This window comes from Balaenoptera ricei, chromosome 1 (assembly GCF_028023285.1).
Source record: "Balaenoptera ricei isolate mBalRic1 chromosome 1, mBalRic1.hap2, whole genome shotgun sequence".
NCBI classification, from domain to species: Eukaryota; Metazoa; Chordata; class Mammalia; order Artiodactyla; family Balaenopteridae; genus Balaenoptera; species Balaenoptera ricei.
In genome coordinates this window covers 10926864-10940203 of record NC_082639.1, presented here as the reverse complement: position 1 = coordinate 10940203, position 13340 = coordinate 10926864, and positions in this window count along the sequence as shown.

The following is a 13340-nucleotide window of genomic DNA, read 5'->3' as shown; positions in this document are numbered from 1 at the left end:
GATCTTAGATGTAGGTCTCACTTCCTATAGACAAGACTGTTCACAGGAGCATTGTTCATAATGGAAAAACTAGGAAAGACCCACAAATCCATCAACAGGATGGATACTCTCAGTAGTATCTGAATACCTACAGCTACATGCAATGACATGGGTGAATGTTGCTAATATCATACTGAGTGAGCAAAACAAGTCTCCGAAGCACAAAAAGAAGCAAATCTAAGCAATCTATTCTTTGGACACTCATACTTGACTAGTAAAACTGTATAAAAAAGGCAAGACAGTGAGAAACACAAAATTCAGAACGTATTCCACTCTGAGTTCAATGTACTAACTCATTTGGTAAATATCTATTGAGCAGCTACTAAGTCCCAGCTCCTCTGCTTGCCCTTCATAGACAACAATTTATTTACTCCTCACTTCAACTCTATGAGCTATTTACTAATATTAGTAGCCTTTTACACATGAGGCAACCAGGGCTCAGAAAAGGTAAGTGTGATGCTTAATTGTATGTGTCAACTGGACTGAGCCATGGGATGCCCAAAACATTTGGTCAAACATTATTTTGTGTGTTTCTACGAGGGCATTTTTGCATGAGACTAATATTTGAATCAGTAGACTGAATAAAGCAGAATGCCAACCCTAATGTAGTTAGGCCTTAGCCGATCAGTTGAAGGCCTGAATAGAACAAAAAGGCAGACCCTCCCCCTGAGTAACAGAAAATTCCTCTTGTCTAACTGCCTTTGAACTGAAACATCAGCTCTTCCTGGGTCTCTAGCTTACCCACTCACTCTGCAGATGTTGGGACTTGCCAGTCTCCATCATCACATGAGCCAGTTCCTTGTAATAAATCGCTTTCTGTGGATATATACATATATCTCATTGGTTCTGTGTCTCTGGAGAACCGGACTAAGAGAGTAAATAATTTGCCCAAGTGCCACATGGCTAGGAAGTAGTGAAGCAGGTCTGCTGGATTCCAGAGCCAGAATGCTTATCCATTCTACCCTACTGCCTCTCCAACACAGCACAGAACTAGTCTTATAGGACTCCTAAGATTCAAAGAGAATTTTAAGCGTCAAAACTTTATAATCTGAATGGACAGGCTTTCCTGAAAACCTGTATGATTCTTAGTTTAGATGCTTCACAAATCATACACTTTCTTCTCTGCTGGGCATACAACCAATTTCTAACATCACATTTGGACTTTAACAGGCTCATATCCAATACAAAGTATCCTGCATTCCTCACTGGTTTCCATCAGAGTAAAAGAGGAAGAATCTGCATTTCAAATCACTGTGTTTGTTGTTATGACAACACACAGCCTGGATCTGTTCTGAGAAGCAGTATGCAAAGTCCTAAGTTTGAAAGCATTTCGATTATGTGATTCAGAAGGTTTCTCAAAGAGGTGAGTCTATTCACATACACTGCCCGCCCCCCGCCATCATGCACAAAGATGAAAATGTTTCTTAGCTACCTTAATGCAATGTAGAAAACATAAAGAATGCGCAAAATCGTATAAAAAAAGAAGCTCTCCCAGCAGGGAGGCTGAGCATTTGCTCTTTCTTCCTCGCTCATCTTTACAATAATGTGACAAAATGTCAGGCACCAGATAGAACAGTGAAACCTGATTGCTTCTATAAGAAGTTACTGAGTGTCCTTCAAGTCAACTTTCCTTATTCTTTTACATACATACCCGTCAGTGACAGTATATGTTTTTCATTTGCGTATATGTGTTTCATTCCATAGTTTGGGGTGTTTGTTGTTATTGGTCACTCATGTTTTTGAGAACTTTTGATTCATTCCTTTAACTGTGTTAAGTAATCATCTTATGAATAGAGCCCATTGTTTCTCTCCTATTTATAGAATTTAAATTGTTTCTATGTTTTTATTTTCCTTCCCAGAGTAAACAATACTGCAGTGAACATCTTCATGGACGCCTCTTTAGCCTTTTTTTTTCAGTTTAACTAGATATTAACTAGATCCTGCCCATCAAGGAAGTTGTTCCAGCATACTCTTCCAACAGCAGTGTATGCAAGTTCCTGTTTCCCCATCCCTCACAGATGCTTGATATTATCAGATTTAAAATTTTCCTCAATGGGTGGCTGTGAAATGATATCTTGTTGCAGTTCCCATACTGCCAGAGAGGTTGAGCCTCGCCTTCTGTGTATGCTGGCTTGGCCAATTCACATTCCTTTTCTGTTCTGTTTTGTTTTTTTTTTTTTTTTTCTTTTGCTCTTGGTTGTTAGTCTTTTTCTTATTGATGACTTGAAAATTGTTTATATATTCCAGATACTAAATTTAATTATAGATTGCAAATATCTACTGCCAGTCTGTAGACTGTCTTTTAACTTTGCTCACAAAAAGCTTGTATTTGGAATGAACAAAATTTATTAATGTTTCATTTGCTGATTTTTTTGGGGGGGTGGTGGATGAGGGGTCTTTACTAAGAACTCCTTCCCTTGCCTGAAGACTTAAATATATTTTGTTCCATTTTCTTCTAATAGATTTAAAGATTTATCTTTTGCATCTGGGTCTTTGATCAATCTGGGTTTTATTTTGTGTATGGGGTGAGGTAGGGATATAGTTTCACTTTTTCGTTCATATGGAAAGTTAATTCTCAACATCATTTATAAAAGTATTTAATGGATCATATTTTCCCTACTAGTCTGCAATGTCAATTCTATCATGTATTACATTTATATATTTGTTTGTGTCAATCTGTGAGATCTTTATTCTCTTCCATTAATCTATTAATCTGTTTCTGTATTACTCTCACACTGTTTTCATTATGATAGCATTAGTCCTGGTAACTGATAGAGCAGGTCCTTTCTTGTTGGTCTTTTTCAGAATTTTTTGGCTATTCTTAGATGTTTACTCTTTTCTAGGAATTTTAGAATTGGTTTGTCAGCTTTTGTTCCCCCCAAAAGTCTGTTAGGACTTTGATTGAACTGTATTGAATTTATGATTTAATTTGGGGAAAATTGATATTTATGATTTTATATGTTGATTCTCTCATCAAACAATATTATATGCATTCTATTTATTTGAGTCCTTTATGCACTTTAATAACATTTTTAAATTTTGTCTATAAAGTTCTTCTAAGTCTTTTGTTAGATTTATTCATAGTTAGAATAGATCATAGAATTGTTAAGAGAGTAAAGATAGAAGATGTAAATCCTTAGAACACTGGAAAGAACTCAGTAATAACAATTATTAATACTGTCTCAGGGACTACCCTTGTGGTCCAGTGGGTAGGACTCTGTGCTCCCAATGCAGGGGCCCTGGGTTGGATTCCTGGTCAGGGAACTAGATCCTGCATGCATGCTGCAACTAAGAGTCCACATGCTGCAACTATAAGATCCTGCATGCCGCAACGAAGATCCCATGTGCCATAACTAAGACCCAGAGCAGACAAAATAAATAAATAATAAATAAATAAATATTTTTAAAAATGTGCTGTAGGTGCTTAAGCATCTCAATAAATATCTTTAAAAAAAAATACTGTCTCATAAATTTGTTGATATTATAAACAGGCTATTTTTGAAATTATATTTTCTAATATATTTTATGGTTTGTAAGAAAGCTATTCATTTCTTTAAAGACATGGACCTTGTATGCAACAACCGTTTTTAATTCTGGTTCTAAAATTTTATGCATAAATCTTATTTTTTCTACATAGACAGTTATAACTTCTGCAAATGAAAATATTGTGTTTGCCTTTTCAATTCTTATGCTTTTAAAATCTTTTTCTTGTTGTACTGTATTGGCAAAAACTTCAAATATAATGTTGAATAATAAATGTGAAAGCAGGAGTCCTTGCCTTGTTCTGAGCTTTACTGGGAATGCTTCTACAATTCACTGTCGAAAATGATGTTTGTTTCCAAGTTTTGGCAGTTATTTTATCAGGCTAATGAAATTTTTATCTATTTTCAGTTTGGTAAAATGTTTCCTATTTTTAAAACAATTATAAATGTGTTGAAATATATCAACTATTCCACATAGTTGGATCACTATTCCACATCTGGATGTGGATCACTAGTCCACATCTGCTGAATTAATCATGTTATTTTTCCTTTAATTGGTTAATGTGTTGAGTTACACTGATAGATTTTAAGGCTTCATGCCATCCTTGCATTCTTAGTGTAAAACTCATTAGTTACAATGTATTTATTGTAATAATCTTCTGGATTCAATTTGCTGATACCTTATTTAGGATTCTTCCATCTGTGTTCTATAAGTCAGACTGACCTATAAGTATACTTTCTTACACTGGAAGCCTCATAAAGTTGGTCTTCTTTACTCTTGTGCTTCTTCTGAACAATTTGTATGAGAAAAGTTTTATCTTCTTTTTCAAGCTTTGGTAAAACTCTTTATCACCTTCTGGGCTCAGGGTTATCCTCTCTACTAGGAATTCTCTTTCCTGATTTGAAAAATTCCTAAGTTTCCAGATCTCATTCAAATGTCATCACCTCTCTGAAGCCTAATTTGTATCCTTCCTTCTCCACCACCCACCCCCTTACCCTCTTAGGAAATCCACTGCACTTGCTCTCTCCCTGGCAGCCTCAGACCAATTTGTTTCTTCCATGCTTGCAGCATTTATGCTCTATTTTTTAAAAAATTTATTTATTTTTGGCTGCATTGGGTCTTCATTTCTGTGTGCGGGCTTTCTCTAGTTGTTTCTCTTCGTTGCGGTGCGCGGGCTTCTCATTGCGGTGGCTTCTCTTGTTGCGGAGCACAGGCTCTAGGCGTGCGGGCTTCAGTAGTTGTGGCTTGCGGGCTCAGCAGTTGTGGCTCGCAGGCTCTAGAGTTATGCTCCATTTTTTGGGACACATCCCCATCCCTCTCAAAGTGCCTAGCACAGGCCTTTCTCTTAGATGTTCAGCGTGCATTTGTTAAATGAATGTCTATATAACGTTAATGCCCGTGTTCCACAACCCAAATACAGACACACACACACACCAGGCAAATAGGAATACCATGAGAAAAAAATGTTTTTATGTTTAATCTGTTTCTGATGCTAATTCTTATGATCTAGCCACATCTGGCAGAGCCTTGCTCTTATGCAAGAAATGCCATTACTTAGGCTCCAAAGTGATAGGCAGTGCAGCAAAGGCCAGGCCTGGGAGAGCACAGCTAGGTTAAAACATTTATGGATGTTTTTGGGGATTAATGGCCCGAATAAAGCTTCTGCATTAACATACTTATCACAGAGGTTTATTACTCTGTACACAAGTAATTACAGTACCTGTTACAGTCAGTGGCATAGCTTGGACACAGGGACCCTTTCCCTCCCTGCCATACCAGCTGAGTGTGGGGAGGTGAATGAAGACTGGTTAAGAAGCTGGAGAGCTGGATTTCAGTCCCAGCCCTACTACTGGTTCTGTGTCCTTGGGCTACATGCATCTGTACAATGCATGGACTCTGAGAGAAGGCATCTCCCAAGGAATGCATATTCTAATGGGTGGACTAGACAAGATGATTTCTAATTGTCTGTCTAGCTCTATGACTTTATGATTTACAAGAGCTTAAAATACAAGGAGCACAACACTGAAAGCCTGGCTTGACAAGCTTTAAATTCATTGACAATGGGACTTCTCTTGGCCAAGTTATTTTCACATCGCTATTAAATATGCTTATATTTCCTCCTCTGTGATTCTTTTAGGACAAATACTGCCTGAGCTGGCATCAAAGAAAGACTTGTGAGTGAAAGTGTTCCCCAAACACTTTGTCCCTCTCCCACATACCCCAAGGAGCATAGGAGAAATTGTTCAGTACATCTGGAAGCCAGGGGAACTTACCAGAGGCCTGGGTTTTGGGGATTATCACATATTTGGGAAGGAGTGCAGGTGCCATCCACCAAATGGATGAAATGACTGTGAAATCACTCATTCTTTTTTTTTTTAATTGAACAACTATTTACTGAGCGCTTGTTATGTAAGTCTACTAAGTTATGTGAGAGATGATGAGATGAATATGACATGGCTACTGTCTTCAAGGAGCTCACAGCCTGGTATGGTATTGGAGCAATTCATTCATAAAGGGTTATGAGGAAGCCAGAGGAGGAAGAGGTAACTGACAAACAGAGCCTCAGGGAAGCCCTTCTACCAGAGGTGATATGGAACAAGGTAGCCTTGAAGAATAGGTCAGGCTTACGATTGCAGGGCAGAGGATGAGGGAGGGGGAATCAGTATTGACTGGAGGGAACAGCACATGCAAAGATTCTCAGGTGGCAAAATAGGGGCAGGTAGGTCATTCCTGATGGCTTTGAGATAGTCATGTGACTGACCTCAAATGCCTCCCACTGGTGAGTCATGAATCCATCTCAATGCCCAGGAGTGGTCCTAATGGGTGGCCACGTGTGTGTTGTCATGGGAGTGCTGAATGCCTATTTGTCCTTAAATTATCTTTACCAATGACTATGAGGGTGTTTGGGTTTCCTATCATTAAATTCACTATTCCATGATGAAATATTATTTAAGAAACATATTTGGTTAGCAGCAGAAAGGTTACCTAGGAGAGGTCATTTATTAACAAATTACCTGTTATATAAAAATCCTTGTCCAGAGGTAGCAAGTGCTCTGTGTGGGGAAGGACACAATGAGATTCCGGGCATCTGTGGTGGTGGTGGTGGTGGCAGCCCCAAGACTTTGGAAGAGATGAAATTCCTGGGTTATCTGGTTGCAAAAGTATATAAGAACACCAAGGCCTAGATGTGGGGAGAAGAGGGAGGAAACAAAAAGGGGTCTGTACCCTTCAGGTGACTGTCCACACTGGAGTCACTTGGTTGATGGCTTCTCTCTTCCCCATCACTTCTACATGGGGGGAAGGAGTAATGCCATCAAAAGGTTAATGCCTATTTCTCAGAGAAGATAAAAACAAAAAAATAGTCCTCTCAGAATTCTAAAGCAATCTTGATTGCATTTCCTATTTTTAGAAAAGTGAGCTCATCTCATGCTAAGATGGAACATCCCTTTTATTTAACAGTGGAGTTAATGCCACCTGGGCCTTAACCAACCTCACCTCCAGCCTGCTTTCTCCAAGTCTCAAGCCCTTTGGAAGGAATAACAGCAAACACTTCTTCAGTACTTCCTCTGTATCAGGCACTGTTTGAAATACTTTATATGCATTAACCCATTTAATACTCATAATTGCCCTGTATGATACTGTTATTATATCCATTTTATAGATGAGGAAATTGAGGCTTCTTGCCTAAGGTCACACAAATAGTAAGTAGCAGAGGCAGGAATAAAATTCAAGAAGTCTGGATATACTCCATGCATTTAAACACTCCACTCAACTTTCTTTCTAGGAAGAGTATAAATCATAATGACTATCCAGTAATTAAGCTGTATCAGTTAGCTATTGTTGCATAACAAAACATTCCAATACCCAGAAGCATAAAACCACAATCATTTATTACTATAACTCATGAATTTGTAGGTAGGTTAGGGAGTCAGCTGGTGTAAGCTGGGCTTTGTTCATCTTGGCTAGGCTCATTCGTGCAGCTACAGCTCAACTGCAAGCTTTGTCCTAGGCTGGAAATGGCTGGGCCACCTCAGCTGGGGCAGTTTAGCTCCATAAGTCTCTTATTCTTTTCCAGTGATGCAAGAGAGCAAGAGAAGTCACATAAGGGCTTTTGAAGCCTAGTCTCAGAACTGGCACACTGTTATTCCACCTTCTTCTACTGGTCAACGTGAGTCACATGACGTCATGGAGTGAATGTTTGTGTCCCTGGCAAATTCACATGTTGAAGCCCTAACCCCCAGTGTGACTATATTGGGAGGCAGGGCAATTAGGTTTAGATGAGGTCATGAGGGTAGGCACCACGATGGGATTAATGTCCCTATAAGAAGAGGAAGAGACCCGAGCTCTCTCTCTCTCTGCCATGTGAGGACCCAAGAAGGTGGTATCTGCAAATCAAGAAGAGAGGTCTCAAAAAAAAAAAAAAAAGAAGAGAGGTCTCTCCAGAACCCAATCAAGCAGGCGCCCTGATCTTGGTTGGACTTTTAGCCTTCAGAACTGTGAGAAATACATTTCTGTTGTTTAAGCCCCCCACTCTATGGTATTTTGCTATGGCAGCCCAGGTTGACTAAGGTACATGGGAAGAGAAAATATACTCCAACTTCATGGGAGTTCCTCTCATAACGTCACATGATAAAGGGTCCAGATACAGGGAGAACTGAAGTGGGGCCATTACTGAAATCAATCCACGTAAGTCTTACAGAGGCACACTGGCTCTAGGCTCTTGAAAAGAGGGAGAAGTAAACCTTCAAAATCCAATGTCACTGAAATCACTGAAGGAGGACTATATAGGAACAGAGATGGAACTTTCTATATATCTTATTTATTTTTTAGATGTCAATCTTGTTCTAAGTAAAAAAGACTCATAGAGCAGAGAAAATGGAATCTGTCTAAAAAGATGGCTGACATAAGTGGAAAGACATTTAGGTGACAGCACTTTTTCAATCTTACTGCTATAAACAGACCCAGGCTGTACAGCTTTAATTGAGTGGCATACTTCCCCGCATTTATCATAGATGTTTATGACCAACCCAAAGTTTTCTTCTACACTTATAATGATGTGTCGAAGGGGTAAGATGAGGACAACACTAGCCCGTTTCTCCATTTTAGATTATCTTCCAGAAACTCAAGTACACAGCCATAGAAATTATCTCCAGTAATTTCAAGTTGGCAGAGCCAGGCTAATTATCTGCAATTTTATCTGTCAAAATAGTTTTGAAAACTGTCATGTGTTTGGGGAGTGAGTCTGATGGGAGCATTTCTCCAAAGCTCTGGAACTTTCACAAGTTTGAAAAGGTGTCAGACATTGGTCTTTCACTATCCTTTTTTTGAGCCCCCATGTCTGAGCCATATGGTCACAGTCTGTGGCCGGTGGGAACTTGGCTCTGCCCTGTCTAAGCCACAGCTGAGACCACAGCAATTCCTATAGGTGACCAAGGCAGAGCAACTGTGTGTACAGTCATGTGAATTGCCCTGGAGGCATGAGCATACTTTATCCAAGGACTCACCTTCAGGGTGCACCAGTGTAAGACTTAAGTCCTACGAAGTCTCATTATGGCTGGTGCTGCTCTGATTGGTCAGTGCTGTTCAGGTTGTTGGATTCCTTACATATCCCTCTCCTAACTCTGTCTGAGATATTCTTGTTGCCTCTCCAAATCCACTCTCATCTTTCCCTGGGAGGCTGAATTTCTGGATCAAGTATGCCCTTGCCTTCCAGCTTCTTACTGTGTTGGCCATGATTAGGGTGGTGGCACTGGCAGGGGACCGAAAGGTGAGAAGGAAGGAGTGGGGTACGTTAGTTCCCCAGCTGTCCTTTGTAACAGCTGGGCAGCAGCTGCCTCACCCACCAGGGGCCACAGTTCCCACCAGTCCCAGCACAACTCGTTCTCTGGTTTCTAAGAACCACTGCCTGGCCCCTAGTCATAAGAGCACTCCCTCAGCCCAGAGTACTTCCCTGGCTCTTACTGGTCTCCCTTAAACCTGATCTTACCTTTGTAAATAGACCCTAAATTAAAATCTCCTCAATGATCCCATTTGACTGCACCATCTGTTTCCTGCCAAGACTCTATTTTCCAAAAAAACAGTAGTGATGGTGGAGAACCCAATGATATGGCTTATATATCAAGAGAGACTCCTATTCTATTTGTGGAGACAAGGAGATGCCTCTAAAACAGAACCACTTCCTTCCCTCCCTTTCCTCTCCCTCCTTCTCTTCTTCCTTCCCTCCCCCTCCTCTTGGGGCCTCCTTCTCTTTCTCTCACCTCCCCTCCCTTCTTTCATTCTTCAGCTCTAATTAGAGCCTGTTCTGTACCAGGCCCAGTACGAGGTTCTGGGGAGACAGAGATGAGTTAGATGGTCTTTGACCTCAAAGAGCTCCCAGCCTAGGACTTAACTTATCCTGGAAGCACAAAGATTGCACCAAGCAGAGGTTCTCAAGTCCACAGACCTGGGTCACATCCCAGTTCTGTCACTCACCAGCTGGGTGACCTTGGGTATATTATTAGTCAAACTTATCTGCTGCTGTTCCCATATGCATAAAACAGGAACACTTCCTGCCTATCTCATAGAGTTCTTGAGAGCTTTCAGCGAGATAATATATGTAAAGGACCTAATGCCATGCCCAGCATACAAAGGTGGTGATAACCAGTGGGATTGTTCTCTTTTCTTTAATGAAGGGAAACAATGACAGTATCACTTAGTGAAGGAGAGTGTTGAGATCTTAGGCAAGCTACTTAACCTCCCAGTTTAATGGGGCAAATAGAAACTACCTTCTACCCATAACCCAGAGGGGTCATGATGATTATACGTGAATATGTGATTATGTAAGTAAATGTATATTATATATACATCTGTATATGTATATTATATACGTATGTATAAGGTTCCAGATTATAAATATAGTAAGCATCAACCAAATACCAGCACATATTGTTATATAATGTTGGTGTAGTTTTCAACAAGCTCTTCACTTGTTTCCTTCAATCACTGGACAGGAGACCTCCCCACCCCACCTCATCCAAGGGCCCCTCACTATTTATTTACTGAGAACCTTGAAATAGTCCGGCCTGGAGAATATTGGAAATCAATTTGTCTGCTGAAATGGCAGGGATGGCAAGAGGGTCCCTGGGTCCCAGGCCATTGTCATTCCCATGGATATAAGAATACATGACATTTTAACCCCCTTACGAGCTCCCACACCTTGTGAGCCTACTAAGGAAACAGGAAATCAGCATCATGAACACTGATTCTCTTACTAAGCACACCCTTGTGCTGCTAGGGGGTGGGGAGTCCCTGCCATCAGAACTGAGCTTTTCCTCCATCCTGCCTGTGTGATGGCAGGAGGACATCAAAAAGCCTGAAGCAGCTGCACAGTGTCAGATAAATGCCAGTTGGGACGGCTTGCCTTTGATCATCAAATCCTTACAGCAAAGCTTTAAGTCTCCTGGTATCATTAAAATTAGTTTAAAGGGCGTCCCAACTGCTTTTTTCAAAAACTTCCCTCCACACGAGGAGTTTGCAGGTTCAGCTTTCCATGGATTTCATAAGATTCACCCGATTCAGGTATTGTATGATAGCAATGGTGTCCCGGAGGCCTTCTGAGAAAACATCTGTCAATGCTAAATCTCAGGGAGCAAAATATTAATTAACTTAATATTAATTAAAGTACTTGTGCTGGGGAGGGCAGCACAAGTTACTCCTGCAAATGTACGCCCTGGAAGAAGCACGGAATGGCCGGACACCAGTTACAGCAAACTCATTGTGAGACTGCATTTCACTGTGAACTGTTACATACAAAGCCTGTGTTTCCCTGATGTTAGAAGCATGGTTTATCTTCACAGTTCTGGAGGCACAGGGAAGATGCTTAGCACCATGTGACTCCTCTAAAACTAAACTATGTATGCAAGAGTTTATGACCTAAATGTTTTTATTTATATACATTTGTTCTTGCTATATATTGATGTAACTATTATAATGATACTAATACAGCAATACCTACCATTTCGTGAGCATCTACTCTGAGCCAGGTACTTAAATGCTTTACAGGAATTATCTCAGGGTTCTCAAATTTGTGGAATAGACAAATAAGAAGTGCCATACAAAGGGGTTCCTTGGGCGAAGAGGTTTGAGAAAGTGCCTATTTGGGGCTCTGACCTCTACTGAGGCTTTGATAGGCTCTGTAGCCTGTGTGTGAAGGCTGGCCTTTTGGTTTGGCCTTGATGAATGTCTGCAATAGAACTCAGAGCAGCTGTGTTAGGACCTTAAAGGACACAATGTTTGAGTTTGGACAAATTATCCAGCAGTGAAAAACAGCCTGCTGGGCTGTAGAATGCTCCCTTCTCCCTGCACTTGACCATGTGTGTATCACCCACTGCACACATCAAAACACATTCCCAGGGCAGAAAGCAAGCCAAGGTCAAACACTGTCCTCCATTTCCACCAGAAGCCCCCCAACTCGAATACAGATGCACTTATTCTGTAGACTGAAGTGGTGGTGCTCTGCTTGGCCCCCGTTAGAATCACCTGGGGCATTCCAAAAAGAGACAGGATTCTAATTCAATTGGGCTAGACCAGCAGTTCTCAGGACAATTTTGCTCCCACCCCTCTCACCCCAGACAACAATGTCTGGAGACATTCTTGCTTGTCATAACTGGGAGGAGGGTTTTCTGCTGGCATCTCGTGGGTAGAGGGGAGGGATGCTGCTAAACATCCTACAATGTACAGGGTAGTCTCCCACCCCTCCCCACCCCCCAAACAGAGTGCTATCTGGCTCCAGATGTCAATAGCGCCACTGTTTGGAAACCTTAGGCTAGATCGAGGCTCAATAAGGCCAGAGACCCTGTCTGCCTTGTTGGATGCTGGGTCTCCAGCACTCTGCACAGGGGCTGGCACGAAGTAAGCCTTTACTAAATGCCTGAAGACTGACTAATCAAATATGAACTAAATCCAAGCAATAGGAGAGATTAAAAAGTACCACCTCTAAGAGTCAAGGTAGGATACCCTTCAATTTCTCCCTATTAGAGGCATCACAGAGACTTGAGAAAGATGAGTCATTACAGGATATACTATATATATACATTGCTACCTTATATATCCTTACCTTCTCCCTCCAAAACATTTGAAAAAGAAATAACTTTTTTGCTCTTTATGATTTTCTTGTCTTCTCTGGAAGTCTGTGTTATAAATTAAATGTTTGTACTCCCCCAAAATTCATATGTTGAAATACTAACCCCAAGGTGATGATATCAAGAGGTGGGACCTTTTGAAGGTGATTAGGTCATAAGGGTGGAGCCCTCATGAATGGTATTAGTGCCCTTACAAAAGAGATCCAGAACTTCCCTGGTGGTCCAGTGGTTAAGACACCGTGCTTCCAATGCAGGGGGCGCAGGTTTGATCCCTGGTTGGGGAACTAATATCCTGCATGTTGCACGGCATGGCCAAGATGTAAAAATTTTTAAAAATTGAAAGTAAATAAATAAAAAGAGACCCAGAGAGCTCCCTTGTCTCTTCCACCATGTGAGGTTACAGCAAGAAGATGGCTATGAACAAGGAAGCAGTCCTTCACCAGACAATAGATCTGCTGGTGTCTTGATCTTGGACATCTCAGCCTCCAGAACCATGAGAAATAAATGTTCATTGTTTAAGCCACCCAGTCTGTGGTATTTTTGTTACAGCAGCCTAATGGACTAAGACAGCCTGCCTCTGAAGACTTTGGCTCAGGAGGTGAAGAGGTGAGAACTATATTTAATGGTGGAAAAGCAGAGACGACCTTCTGCTTCCACACCTTGGCCACACTCATAATACTTTCCATGACACTGAAGGAG